General features: G+C 41.1%; 1 protein-coding gene across 4 annotated transcripts in view; it reads left to right on the top strand.

The window, feature by feature from the left end:
• LOC144730696 (ephrin type-B receptor 2-like) overlaps positions 1-16,004 on the top strand; it is a 143,117-nt gene that overhangs the window by 117,077 nt on the left and 10,036 nt on the right. The gene's annotated exons all lie outside the window — the stretch shown is intronic.

The raw sequence follows: 16,004 nt of genomic DNA, 5'->3' as shown, positions 1-16,004 counted from the left end.
GCCGATTTGAAATATTGTTGCTCGGTGTGGGTACGGAGCGGCCTTAAGTGTACCTTGTAGCAGACTGCATTTTATTTTTACACGTTGCAAAATTAATGAGCAGAGATGCTGTTTGAACTGCTGAACCCTTGCAACTTTTGAAGCCTTGCTGGTTGGTTGGCCTGGCGCTCGCTAACCATTCTGTTTCACCACCCAACCAAAAAATGTGGCTGTCGTCTGCCATGAGATATGGACGACATTCAAGTCGAGCCGGGTTCTGCAGAGTATTGGGCCAAGTGCTATTGTTATGATGCCGTATTGCATGGCAGTTACGGACCATGGTCCATTGATTATGTTTACAAGTGGAATGTGTGCACAAATGTGGTAGATAGAGCAACATTGCTTTTGTTCCATCTATCAATGTGGTCTTTTGTAATGAGACGCACGCTGTAGATTATGCCGTTTCACATGTGGAGATATCTTTATATTTGTAAGGATAACCCCAACACAGACAAAACATTCACCTCTTTGATTGCTGTTGTTGTTGTTGTTCTTGTGACTATACGCCGCTGTATGTGTCGTGAAAACCTTTTTAAAGCAATGTTTTGTTGGGAAAAAAAGTTTTTACGTCTAACTTTGATAACATAAATGGAAGAATATCCTGATAGCTTTGTTGTTGATGTGCTGTACATAATTTGTTATGCGCGAATATATAATATTTTTTTTATTCTTGTGAAATGTCCCATATCTTTAAAGAATAAACCTACATATGGGTTTCTTGGATCCAGTCACGTGTTAGTATGCTTCTTTTGCCTAGAATATTTACAGCTTTCACAACGCTGACTCTTACAAAGAACCACTGCCTTCCTTTAAAACATTGCATTATATTACCTCTTGCAAAAGCAATGTAAAGAATAATATTGCGAGTCAAATGGTTGTGGACCTTCTGCAGAATCCTGTGGCCCACTCCTCGGTGAAATACAATGCAATATAAAACGAGCGGCAGTAGCGCTGCGATTTACACGCACGGTGGACGTGCACGAGCGACTGTGCATGTCAGAAGTTGTCACTGCGGTAGTGGGTAATGTTAGTCATCGCTCTGCTACCCACTGCATCCATGTTAGCAGAAATGGGACTGTGAGAAAGAGGGAGAGAAAGAAAAAAATACACAGAGCCAGTCACTTTCAAAGGGTGCGCGGTCACGTGGACTTGTGTGAAATTACACGAAGTGGCCCATTTATTTGTCCACAATTTTAGTCACGTGTGCGCTTCTGGCAAGGCAATTTGTCTCACGATTTGAAGGTTGCGAGTTAAATTCCGGGGGTTGGGGGTCCACACGGCCCAGCTTCTCTTCTAGATCAATTAAACAAGTGCCACCACTTTGCACAAAGGCAGCAGTGATCACAATCATAATGATTATTTATTTGCTCTCCAACACACTGTACTTGTAGCAAATTGGCATGTTCTGTTTACGTGACAAACCTTACTAATTGGCTGTGTCGGGTGGTGGCGGGTTTAACGACACATTCATATTTTCGCGATCTAACCCAAAAAAACCTTTATCATGGATGATATTGGTCGCGAAAGCCTGCGCGTTAAACCAACTTTTGTTCATATTGGTGCCATAATTCCAAGGATTATATGGAGAGGCGCGCTGCCCTCTGCCATAAGGCAAGTAGAATTTCTACTGCTGGCAAACCTTCACTAACGGTGTGCCACCGCCCCTTTGCTCATTTAAACCGACAACTTGGCTCGAGTTTTATTTCAAGTGAAAAGTAATCTCTGGAGCAGAAGTGCAATCTCTTTAACCTCTAGAGGAAAAGTGACTGTGTATGAGTTAAATTAAAAGATGTCCTTTCTGAACATCCGAAAAAAAGATCTCGGACCAAATGGGGTTTATCACTTTATGAGACCCCGGTCCTCAAAGTGCAAAATCTCTGTGGCTTACTCTTTAATAAAACAGATTAAGGTTGGCCCCGCAATTCAAGTTCAGCGGAAATACCTGAACTGCTTATCTAAGCAAATGGGACAAAGGCCCTCATGCGTAGATGGGATTTTAGTAGCACAATCCTTGCCCTTGTGCTTTTGTGAACGGTAAATTAGACTACGTTGAATTTAAGAGCCTTCCAGCAGAAGGAAATAAGTAGGCGAAGAGAAAAAAAAAGGTGTTTGTGCAGTATAGATCACATCAGCCGTGACTTAGCTTGGTGTGTGGGTTTAAATTAGAGCGAAGCGGAATAGACATGGATTCGACCAAGTCAATCGATGAGAAAATATTATTTGTTATTTCTGGCCTCTTAAACAAAATACAGCCACCACCACGAACCATACCCAGCTTGAAACGTCATCAAGCCCTGCTCAATTAGCTGTTGTCCAGCATCACACGCAGTTCTAGATTGAAAACTCATTTTTTTTAGGTCTGATTTTAGTTTGGTGTGCTTCCCCTGCACCTCTGATTAGCACGGTTAGCTACGTACGGTGTGAAAGAAGTTCAACATACATACAGGAACAGAGGTAAGACGTGTAGATCAGGGAGCAAACACAAATGAGAGATATCGTACCATCCGACAGTGAAGGTACATGTTCTTGAGCAGACGCGCGCTGCTCAGTGCTAGATAGTCGCCTCCAGATTGAGATAGTTTGTGGCATCACGGGACCATGAGGGCTACTGACCGCATGGGGGTAAGGCCTTTATCTAGTAGTGGATAGATAATGGCTCATGATGATGATGATTATTATTGCGATGAGTCACGCAACAATACAACTGGTTCTGCCTCGCTTTTTATAACGTTTGTGATGCAGGTCTTGTTGTACTGACTGCTGCTGTAGCTCAGCGGGCCAGTGTGTGCTTACTCTTCTCGCACGTGTTACCACATCCCCCCCCACGCACGCACACAATTAATGGCGGATGACAACATCCCCAGGTGGTCGGATTCTATTTGAGAGTTGCTACATTCGTGATGAGGTTTCACCATCCAAGCAAAACCGACCTATGGCTATTATTGTTATTCTATGGAAATCCGTACCGGAGTTGGATTTAATTGTTGAGTTTGTGACACCGGCTATGACTCGTACGATTGATGCCGTTACTGTTGGAAATGTAAATTTTACAGCAAACGAATTAAATGGTTGGACAATCTGACGTCTAGCTCCCACAACAACTGGTTCTTCTGGGTTAACGCTGCTCAGAAGGTTTCAGTCTCAACTTGGAAATGTAAATTGCCAAGCCTCTCATGTCTAGCACACTTAAGGGATCTACACACTTCCATGAGTTGGTGTCAAAGTTCCTTTGGGGACACATGCAATGGTTGCTTACAATAACACTGCTTGGGGGTTGGCGTTTAGTCGTCTAAGCCTCAGGAAAGCCAGCAAATCCTTAGAAAAGCAACAGCAACAAACGGGAGAAGAAACACACCTCTGGTGTGTCTTCCTGTCATCCCCGCCTCATCGCCATGTGTTAAGCAACCACAGCTCTCAATTGTTTAGTGAACATGATGCTATGTTGGGGGGGGGGGTGAGATCACGACACAAAAATGTGGCATTAAGAATATATTCCTTGTAGTCTGCTCCATTGGATTACACAGAGGTAAATGTCACGTCAACCCCACCAGTTAGTCAGTAAAAGGTCTCCCCATGTCACTTTGGTCCTATTGTTTCACCATACTTCACCACACTCGTCGTTATGGCATGGTTCGGCTATCACTCGCCACTGATGTCAGCCGAGGCCTTCATTCAGCGGTGGATTGACAAAAAGTTGCAATTATATACGTGTTGTATATTTCGATTTAAAGCTTTCGTGACTGCAGGGATTCATCTTCTTGGTTCTTTCGGTAAAGTCACGTAGAAGGGAAGTAATAAAATAATAAAAATAAAACATAATAAAATAAAATAATATATTTTATTTTATTATGTTTTATTTTTAAAATAATAGATTTTATTTTATTATGTTTTATTTTTATTATTTTATTACTTCCCTTCAACGTGACTTTTACCGAAAGAACCAAGAAGGTGTTGTATATTGTTAGCAATTGTGATTGTGAGGCTTTAATCTGAATTGCTTCGTCGAGGGGCCAAACCAGATACATTTAACGTGGTCAGTTTAAACTTGCATCCTAACTGTGTCCACAACGATGTTTTGAACAAACCTTTGGAATCATATTAAGAGATATATTCACAAACATTCAATTGTTTTAATCGTTATGTTAATACTGAAAAGTAAAAAGAATAAAAATATAACAAAAAAACTAAATTGTTAATGGCTCAATCTAGATATTTTGTTTGTTTGTGCAAAGCTAACACATATATAAACAACTGGGGTGTGAGTCATGAACTCGCAATCAATATATCAACATTGATTTTGTGTTTTATCAGCACATCGTGATAAAACGTGCCACACATGTTAAATACAGCGAGTGTGCTTAGCTCACTTGAATAATTTCACCCATTGGTTATTGACCATCATCCTACCTATAGCATCTGCTATGCTAATATAGTGCTTGCGTGCTTCAAACATCTGGAAAATAGCATCAAATCTTTATTTAAAAAAAATAGAAATCACATCACACGTTCACTACAGCATTCATTCGGCGTTCCGCCAAAACGCATGACAATTTTACATCGATCTGATTTGAAATGGCAACGTTAAATGCGGGACACGCACATCAATAAGCAGTTCTAAGCCTCGTCCCCCTGCTACCCTTTATCAAGCCAGCACACTCAAGCCACACCAAATTAGTTTTAAATCAACACACGCATGGGAGAGCATTTCCACACGCGCGCACGCACACTCGCACGCACACCACTTATCACGGAATACACTAATATTAACCTTTCACCGCCGCCATGGCAGGATATCGCAATAACGACTTTCCGTTTGAATGATAGTGTGGCCTCTAAATGTTCCTGCACATTATGCAGATAAATTACCTTAACTGCTGAGTAGTTCACGTAGCTACATGATTTAACATTAACACAAATAATGAACATGCTTCATTTTGGTCATCTATGATGTTGTGCATGTTTAGTAATTAACTTTACTTCCTGTACAATGGTATTGTTGTTATCTTGCCTGGCTACTCCCACCTTTAAACCCTAACCTTGCATTTCACTCTGCTAAATCTACAAAACCCCAACTTGATTTAATCTTTCATGAGCACCGCAGTGAATGGCATCCCACCATGAGGATGTGAAATGTCCTTGTTTGTAAGTGTGTCTTCGGGAAAAAAAAAATGCATTTATGTTTTTAGATGTATATTTTTTTTACGCAGGCCCTCTGTTAAACTCAAATTTTAAGTTAACATAACTCAATGTAACGTAACTTCTCATCGAAGGTGTCCTCATTGGTGCATTATTATCTATCACAACAATACGTTTAAGCCCAAAGTAAGAGAATAAAACAAGACAAAAACATCTGTTCCAATAACACACACAATACAAGTTGAGTGTATATTACATTTTGGAAAGTTAGCATGCACATTAAATCACTTTAGTAGCTCTTAGTAATGATGGCTATAACCTTTCAAGCTTGGCTTTCCTTGGTTTTTGTCAGTTTCTTGGTGAAAACACTCGACGGTGACACAGAGATCAGAGGAACAGCAGTAATTAGATTGTGATCCACTTCTTTTGCCTTGGGCGCTATTGATAACACGAATACCCTTTTCAAATCTGAGCGTTTGTGTTGTGGGTGATTTCTTTCCCTCTTCGCAACTAAAGGGAACACTAAGGCAGCACTGATAGATAAATTATACCTCGTGCCTTCAAGCAATTTTCCTCACTTTTGCACAAAAGATCTTTTCATGGCTTGATAAGAAACCGTGGGAATTTTTAAGTGTTTGAGAATACGCTTAAAAAAAAATAAATAAATGAAAATATCTATCTGTTTTGCGGAATTTTTTTTCTCTCCCATGAAATTGACAAGGAAGTTGTCTCAATGTTGGCCGGTGTTTCCATGTTATTCTCTCCTTAGCGTATCTTACTCCCAGAATGTTTTGATAATCATATGCCACTGTGGTTGTATGCATTTGCTGCGAAGATATGGGAAATGTCTCGTTATTTTAGTAAAAAAAAGTGAAAGTGTGTCGTTTATTCTCAAAATTAGCATGAGGTAGGATTCGGTACTATTGGCTGTTCCAAGTATGTATTAGGAATTCCACATTTCTATGGTAGGACCCAGCTTGTTTATTCAATATCCATTGTTGCCGTATTGTGTATAAAATAGGAATATATATTATACGTATAATTCAGCACGTGTCAGTGCTAGGTGGATTGTTGTATCGCGAGATCGTGAGGTGGCAACAACTGGGAGAGGCCTTTGTCCAGCAATAAACTCATAATCACTGATGATTAAGATGGTACATATACAATGAAAGATGGTCATTGCACCGCATGTATTCGGATGCACTTCTGCGGCCGTCTAGAACACCCTTCCTTCCAATATTAAGAAGCCACCGGAGCTATGCACTTTTAAATCTACATTAGAAACTAATTTCTTTCAAACTGCTTCTTGTGTTTAGTTTGTTGTCCTTCCCCTACACCTCCAATTAGCACGGTTGGCTACGTACGCTCCACAAGATGTTCAACATACATATATAAATATTGAAATATGCATTCTACAAAAGTGATGTATTTAATGAATAAATATTTATATGTAGACGTTTTAACCAATAAAATCATATCCGAGTGCTTTGGACAAATGTGAGGGTTTTTGTAGTGAATTGTGTTTCATTTACAGGCTGATTATAAGATTTAGTTCCAAATAATGTGGCCTAAAACTTAATTTAGTGTACAGTTATGAAAATAACTTTCTATTTTTTCTAATACATTTGTATGGTTCGTCGCATTTTGGATTTCATGCCGATTTCTATTCCATTGTTGATGTGAGCAAGTCTCCATAGACAAGTTCATGTACATTTAAATACAAGTGGAATGCCAACAGCATAACATTTATCAAATTATTTGCATTATTAATCCCGTTTCTTATTAAATTTAAAGGAGCCATTAAGATGCATAAATATTGCAAGTCATGCAAATACCGTTGTCAATGAAAGCATTCACACCCACAAGACAATTTTCAAGTACATAATGTCACGTAAAATTTTCTACATTTTATTTCCCGTTAATAAACCGATTAATACCAACCTGTACAATTTGTGCTCGCACGTAAAATGGTAATATTTATTCCTGATAGCTTTTATTTAATATTACAATGCTCAGTGTTATCCTCATTGATGTATTGCAAATCATTCTCGTAAGCCTTTTTATCATATGAAAACAGTGTGTATGTGGCGCTGGCTAATTAATTTCATGGGGATCATCTTGTTTGAGGATAAATAGGTCAATATTTAATAACATTGGGGGTCAAAGCCCGCTCGACTTTAAGATATGGTTTACTGCCTCATTATTTTCCTTGAAATCCATAAATGGAAGCATGCATTTAAACGTGAAGAGATAGCAAAACTACACACATGAGCGTATCCTAAAGCAGAGGTGTGGACTCGAGTCATGTGACTTGGACTCGAGTCAGACTCGAGTCATGAATTTGATGACTTGCGACTCGACTTGGACTTGCATAACAATGACTTTGTCCCACCTATGAGATGTGGACTCGAGTCATGTGACTTGGACTCGAGTCAGACTCGAGTCATGAATTTGATGACTTGCGACTCGACTTGGACTTGCATAACAATGACTTTGTCCCACCTATGAGATGTGGACTCGAGTCATGTGACTTGGACTCGAGTCAGACTCGAGTCATGAATTTGATGACTTGCGACTCGACTTGGACTTGCATAACAATGACTTTGTCCCACCTCTGTCCTAAAGCGAGGGTGTGGTGGGTAATATATATTTTCTGAAGTTTTGTAAAATTATTGGGTTTTGCAAGTTCTGTGGGTTTTATTTATAGTGGTAGAGAATGTCTTGGAATGTGTTTAATCATATTATGGGAGTGCTGCGTTAAATACAAGTAAATAGGACAAAGACTGATGTAAAATAAATGATTGAACATTTCTGTGAAAAAAAAGGAACGGATCCTCCGAGATTTTGTAATGTACATTCCAAAATTCAAGAGCATAAGTTCCTTCCTGCGGAAACATCGCGTGGCAATAAAAACGTTCATGTTAAAAAAGAAAACATCGCCTGTTGTTGGCAGCCCTGAGACAGTGGTTTAATGTTTTGTTTAGAATGATCACGTTTGACTTCCCATCTTGGGCTCAGTCAATCCCTTGAGCAGAATTTGAGACGGCCATCTTTCTCCTAGCGCTCGGCTAGTTTCTTCACAAAAGTCAAGTTTTTTGGAAATTAAAAAGAAAACGTCTTCCAACGTCATTGTGAGTAACGTTGTAAATGGAGCTGATGAAATTGTCTTGTGTGCAATAGCTGAGCGGATTCTTATTTCGTGAGACAGTGAGGTATGATGGTGGCTATGGGGGGAAATGTTTTGACCCATCAATGAATAGATCATGGATGACAATAATGATGATGAAGTCTCATTAACAAACTCAACTGCACAAGCGTATCACTCATATTTCAAGACGCTTCAGGGGGTACGGAGGCACATCTCACCCGTGGTTTGGTTTGAGTCTCTACGATCGATCTTGGAGTTTGCTCAATGGAAACACTTGTACCTCACAGCAAGAGACGATTGAGAGTTTGATTCCTGACTTGGGCACCTTTCTGCCTGGAGTTTATATACTTTCCTCCTGTACCGCATGGGTTTATTCTGGGTTGTGTGTCCTTACATAGATACAAAAAAAACTTTGTAATTGGTTGTTGGCCGAATATCCAAATGCAGGATTCTCCTGAAAACGAGTCTTACGGACTCGGTGTGACATTTCTGGGTAAATGACTAACATTTTATTTTATTACAACTCAACACGAGCCCAAAAACAAAGCACCAATCACCAAACGCGGGGATGGGTGGGACAGAAATCCCGCAAACAGCAGCCCCCGAGTTTAAGATGTAGGCTTCCGCGACCAATATTATCCACAATCGAGGTTGTCCACCTGATGACTCTAGTTGTAATTATTGGAGAAACGTCGTACTCCAATTGTAAATGTTGTGGGTTTAACTCTCCAACACACTGGTGTGCTCAACTTGTGACTAAGTGGCATGTTTTTTTACGTGAAGAAACTTACTTATCGGCTGTGTCGGGTGGTGGCGGGTTTAACGACACGTTAAAATTTACATGATCTAACTCAAAAACCTCTTGTGGATGACTGCAGCAGCCCCCGAGTTCAACGCGACAAGCTGCCCAGTGAAGGGTTGAGAACTAGGGGGGGGGGGGGCTCACTGCCCCTACCCATGTGGGGGGGGGGGGGCGGTTCTACGAGCAAATACCTGAGGGTTTATGAATAAGTAATTATTCATATTACATAAATTAATAAGGTCTCTTGTAGACTGGGGCCGCCAGATCCTTCCCACGAGCGAGCCCATGGCTGAAGACAGCAGGAATGTGCTCCTGGAGGTAGCGAGCTGGGAATTCGTGATGGCCCATCGCATTGTGAGCATAGAACCCTTCCGCTACCCCCCCCCCACCCCCGAAGTGGTCATTGAGGCTTTTTTTTTTGGTTTTGCTCGCAATTACCACCGCTCCCCACGGAAGTCCTCAACTCACTTCAGTGGCGCGCTTGAGGTTAAAACACGCACCGACGTAATTTGCGTTACGAGTTGCGAGTGCGGAGGCTTTACTTTGCGATGCTATCTGATGGTGCGTGTTCCATGAGTTTTTTTTTCTTTCCTCGGACATCCTTCGATGTGTTCGGCGAAGCGGTTTGTCTGCTTCGGGTCGCGTAATTGGTAATGTGAAAAGTCCCTCCGTGTCACACGCATTTTATTTTTTTACATTATCCTCGGATATTCTCGTATAATGTGTGCGGTTAACACCAGAAATCAAGGCATCTCCTTGCTCAAACAAGTGTCTTGCAATTCATAGATTAGCCTCAAGTCAGTGTTATGCATTCAGATTTCATTATGATGTTTGAGTCTAATTGTATTGTTCTAGTTCTTCCTATCCCAGACCAATTTACAGAGGCCGCTGGGTCAATGAACTTTCAGCAGCAGAAGTAGCAGTCCTATACTGTTGGAGGTCAACATTATCATAAGTAACAATCATTGTCATCATTATCATCCTATCTGTTGCTGATGTTTCCATGTCATTCCTCTTAGCTCATGTGCCTCCTCTACTCCATAAGACCACCTCTGCCGCTGTTGGTAGTACAATTTTGTTTTCTGATTTTACTTTAGTTTGCGTCTTCTCCTTCACGACCAACATTAGCCAATGTTGGTCTTGTTTTCAGCCATCCTCGATCCGAGGGTTGGCCCCACTATGGGGAATCCTTCACCACTGACTTCCATGGTCTGCTATCCTCATTGTCTGTTCCAGCTTGAGCCTCGTCAATGCTTTGATGTTATCTATCCATGTCATCCTTGGTCTTCTTTGCGCATATGACCCGGGCATTGTACCTTGCATAATCTGCTTTTCCAAACAAGTACAAAAAATTCGCATGACATGACCATAGTAGGGTAGCTTTCTTGATGTTATCACCGCTAGCAATTTTGGTACCGTCTTCTAATGGACAGTTCATGGTAACTCGCACATTATATTTATTTTACCACGTGACTGCCTGTAAAGAGAGACGTGCCGCATCAGTTGACTCTCGCCCAATTCTAAGTAACCAATCTGCATTTGGTTTACTATATTGCTGTCAGTACTGTCAGTGTTAATTGTTTAGTTGGCATTGGCGTCATAAGTAGCACCGGGGCCCGCTCGTTTAAAGACACCACAGTGCTAACATCGGCCCGCACTTCACAATTCAACACCTCGCTGCCCTCGCCAGACAGATTTGGCACTTCGAGCCAACTTCTGTGATGCTGTTAATTGAAAAAAAAAATCACTCGATCGTTCATAGAAAATACTCTATTGCAGAGGTCGCAAACGGGTTTTGATTCCTTACCCGTACCCGTACCCGGCCGCACCAGGGTCGCAAACGGGTACCCGTACCCGGCCGTACCCGTACCCTACCCGTACCCGACCGGGTACGGGTAGGGTACGGGTATCGGGTACCTGATTGCGACCTCTGGGATGAAGCCATGTTGCAGGCGCGGGTGGGTTGATTCTAGGAACTTGAATTGTGAAAAGAGACAAGACGTTGGGAAATGAGTGACAAACAGTTACTCACCAGTGACTCACGGTCTACCCGTACCCGTACCCGGCCGCACCAGGGTCGCAAACGGGTACCCGTACCTTGCCGGCTGGGTACGGGTAGCCGGGTATCGGGTAGGGTACGGGTATCAGGTACCCGGTTGCGACTTCTGCTCTATTGAATGTGAACGAGCGCGCGTTATTTGCGTGTGGTGACTGCGGCCGAAGTGATCACCGCAGCAAAGCGCCTGCTTTTCCCGCAGCAGCAGCAGCAGCAGCGGCGCTAAACCAATGGGCCCACTGACTGCTGTTGACAGTTGTCTTGAAACGAGCCGCCACCAGTTTCTTGTTGTAGTTGTTGACCAGATGGTCACGGGAAGTCAAAATGTTGGCCCCGATAGTAACCTAAGCGACCATTGTATTTTTTTTTGCCGCAGTTTGCGCCGAGTGACAACAGGTGCTTGCGATGATACCAAGCTGCGATGCTGGTGGATTGCTGCAACAGTTCCGATGCGGTGTCGATATCACGGGTGCATCACGCTTTGTATTTGTGGTAAAAAAAAAAACCCCAGCCTATAGTCTACTCACATGAGCAAAGGGAGAGGTGGTGGTCATCTCCGTATAAGCGGTACTTAATCTTGATTTGATGCTGTCGTGACTGCAGGAATCTTAACTCTTTGGTTCTTTCGGTAAGGTCACGTAGGTACAAATAAAATAAAATAGATCACGACGTTTCGATCGCAACACAAGCGACCGTCATCAGGCGGAACCGATACAGCAGGACAACTTATTTCTACCTACGTGACTTTACCGAAAGAACCAAAGAGTATTGGCGGTCCTTACTTAGACAATTTCTTATTTCCATGCCGGAGACCAGTCTCTTCGTAGGATGATCGCTGTTGATTTACCACCTAGTAGAAAGCATTGTGTAGGGACAGTAACAGATACATACTACGGTAAGAGGTGGTGACAGCCTAAGGACTCCTCCATCCAGCAGTGGTTTTGTCATGAGGCCAGGTTGACCCCTTGTCAGTTCTAGAACCCATAACTTCCTGATTAAGAGCTGAGCACTCTAACCATAGTGACACCTGGTTAGATTATATTTAGGGAAGGCAATATCATAATGCTGGCTTTTGGCTTTTAGTGTTATTTGTGTTGGTATTATAGTATATATTCTAGGTGTTTTGGGACATTCCTGTGATCCAGTATTCCGCAAACAGGGTTAGGCAAATGGTGCTAAACTGATCGAGCATGCCTGTGTGTGAGAAACACCTCCGGGGCTTTCAAATGGCATGTAGACATTAGGTCAAGTGGGTCTTTGTTAATTTTTTGGGTGTTATCCTCTCGCCAATATGAGTTTTCTCTAGGTCCTCCAGCTTCATCCTTACAGGCACAAAGAAAATACTAATTGGCCAAACATCCCAAGTGCAGCCTTTGTGAGAATGAGTCTCAGGGCTCAGTTGAGGCTTTCCTGGGTAAATCGCTATTTTTATAAATAAAATTACTATTTTTATTCTTCTAATCTTGAGTGGATGGAGCGTTTGCCCAGAGGTAATTATTCCATAAAATAAGGAATGCCTGTGTGGTTTTTATATTTTTATTTTCTAAAGGGGATGTTATTTTAGTTTAGCTTGCCAACTACTATGCATTTTGGATTTAATTTCTCAAAAGCAATGTTAAATACTGACCACCTTCAGAAGAGTCCATGATATATATAACTTTAGCATGAACTTTAAATTATAACTGGTTATAACCAAAATGCTAATTAACAGTTTCAATATTCCATTAGAATATATTCAGGATTTTTTGAGGCTATTTGTTAATCGATTGGATTACATTTTTATCATAAGCAATAATGCCACAGGCTTTGCATTTGGAAAAAAATGTGAGTCGTAATTTTAAAAGGAGGAAAAAAAATATTTTAATAATAATTTACATTATACTGTACCTTTAACTGAGACCATAATCAACTCCGATGTGATAATAAAATAAATGAATTCAAATTCATATTCTTAGGTTTTTTTCTGTAAAGTCACGTAGGTAAAAAATTAAAATTAAAAAAAGTAAAATAAAAAATAAAATAAAAATCACGATAGCTGTATCAAGTGATACAGCTATCTTGCTGTGACTGTTCCACCTGAAGACGGAAGCTTGTGGTGCCTCCGAAACGTTGTGATTTTTATTTTATTTTTATTTTACTTTTATTAATTTTAATTTTTTACCTACGTGACTTTACCGAAAAAAACTAAGAATATGAATCATTGCAGTCACGAAAGCTTCAAATCTAAATGGATTCAAGCCAATAACAATCCAGAAAAAGACACCTCCCCCACGGAATGTTGTTCGTGGGGTTATTTTGCCATACCCCACCTTGCTGGTTAGCATGGATTGGTGACGGGGTGGAGGTGAGATGCGGGGTGGGTGATGGTGTTTGATGTTAGGTTGGAGGCTAGAAATAGAACTCTGCTCATCCTCAGCACTCCACCACCACTCCACTGAGTTATACATTCCTTTAAAATGTATACATATATATGAGTACTTATCTTATGATCTCATGTACACACCGCCTTGCACTATAGCGATGTGGAATTCCCAATATCATAGTGGGACCACTGACAGAGATGACCACTGCCCTACCTAGTTGAGCCACCTTGGTTTTTGACTCGATGCGTAAAATACCTTGACCAGAAATAGCTCACTTCGACCAAGAATTCAACTTATTTTTGTTATTTAAAAGTATGCATAAGCAAAACAAATATATAACATGTCTCTGTATCTATGCATGGAAGATGTTTTCTTTTTTACTTGGCCCATGTTGCATCTTAACAGAGGCTGTGCAGCGTTTTTTCAATTGAACAAAAGCCTCGAAATTTGCCTAATTTGGGGACAGAGACAGCTCTTGGGATTAAACATTTAAACACTTTTGCAACCTTATATCGTTGTTGTCCTGCACTCATCCGGCATGCTTCGGTATACTCTTTTCTAACCATTCTCAATAGGGATGTTGCAAATCCCATCAGTGAAGGCGATCACGGTAGCTTCCATGTCGTGCATTTAAAAGCCCCTCAAAGCAGCGCATGCGTTGATATCTTCACTCGGAGGTGCATCGCATTTACCTTTGTTATGAACTTGTTGTTTAAAATACAGTACCGCTCAAATTACTTACGCAATCATAAAAAAACGCACAATAACTGGAAAAAGCCCCATGTGTAAGACTGGCTGATTGTTATTTATTGTTGGACGGCCTTGGAGAATTGTTTTTGCAATGTTCGTTCATTGAATGTGGTTTCACGTGTGGTCTCCTTTAAATGCTCTATGAATACGAATTGTGTAGCGGTGTATTGTCTGTTTTTGGTGAATAATATTGACAGAGCTGTCAAAGCAATGATGCATCTCTTCATCATTATCATCATCAGCAGCCATGATCAATCAACAGCTGGATGACGTATGCCCCTATATTGTTGTGTTGCTGCTTTTTCCTCATTTGGCAAGCGAGTGTTTTTGTTTTACGTGGCTTTTTCTTCTTGCTTTTAGCCACCTTGAGCCCAACTTTGCAGGCCCTCTCTGTTAAGCTCTTCAATTATTTTTTCAACGGCCAGTTTCCATCGGTTGTTATCAATCTCTTCAGCAGATATGAGATGGTGAATCGCCTGTCCGCTTATGTTTTTGCCTTTTTTTTCCTCTCCAAAACAACACAAATGTTTTTGTTGTGTTTGTAAAGTTTACGTGAATAGCCTTGTTGGTGAGAAAACAGTTGTGATGTTTTATTGATGTCTATGAGCAGCAAACTTACTTCATTTATTTAATTTATTGTGTTTATGAAGAAGGAGGTCTAAATGAAAGTGTGAATTTGATCGCTTTCCATGTTGCCAACATGACATTTTAAGGAGTATTTACACTGTAAAATTCTAGTGGAGTTTTCTCCAGGTCCTCCGGTTTTCCACTCCACAATTTAGAAACATGTGTTTAGAGTATTTGGCTGCTATAAATTTCCACGCGATAATCCACTTCATTGAGCTATCATTTGTTGGCCAAGTCGCTTCTGAAAAATAGCTATATAGCTCAGTGGTTCTTACCTGGTAAAATAAAAGAATTAAGTTCAGTTTAATGCAGTATGTAGTGAAAAAATATATCAAGGCGGGTGCATTGTGGCGATATAAGGAGGAATGTTCTTGCCAAGTGACAGTTGTCATCATTCTCCAGGCAGAATCACAGACCCAAAATAACGCGGCACAAAGTTTCTACGAAGATTATCTCTCTTTTCCATCTACCATTGTATATTGAGTTTTGTGTGAACACCAAAGCACCATTTTCGTTCGTCCCAAGATCTCAAAAGTGAAAGCTAGGGCGAGAGATAAGAAGCATGCTCAAATTCGGCAAAAAAACTCATTTCTTCGGGAAGAAATTGAAGTTTTTTTTCGCCAACGGTCAACTGCAGCCGAAATGCACCGCGGCTGACCGAGCCTGAGCTGAACTGGCTGCATCGGGGCACGACGGCGTGGATCGTCACTGTTGCGAGGGAGACCACTGAGCAGCTGGGATGGACAGGAGGAGGAGGCATGCATTGTGCTCGAGCAATAGGGCAGTTCATTTGTATGCTCCGCGTGTGTCTCCGTCTATCTCTTTTGGTATATATGTGTGCGCACCCGAGTGGGAGTTTGTATAATGTTGTGCTCTTTAGATAAATAATATTTATAAAAAAAAAAACACATCAGGTTAGAAATGTATGTTGTCTCCGAGCTCAAACAAGCATTGAGCTGTGCTCCTAATCATTCATGGCCCTGTGGGAGTGGTGTAAATTTCACATTACTATGGAAGAATTCAAATACGCGAAGCACAACTCCTTTGCATTGTACTTTTCCGCTTATATCATCATAGCCCTGG

The sequence above is a fragment of the Lampetra planeri genome, chromosome 36 (genome assembly GCF_965212315.1).
Source record: "Lampetra planeri chromosome 36, kcLamPlan1.2.h2, whole genome shotgun sequence".
Taxonomy (NCBI): domain Eukaryota; kingdom Metazoa; phylum Chordata; class Hyperoartia; order Petromyzontiformes; family Petromyzontidae; genus Lampetra; species Lampetra planeri.
This window is presented reverse-complemented; position numbering and strand designations above follow the sequence as displayed.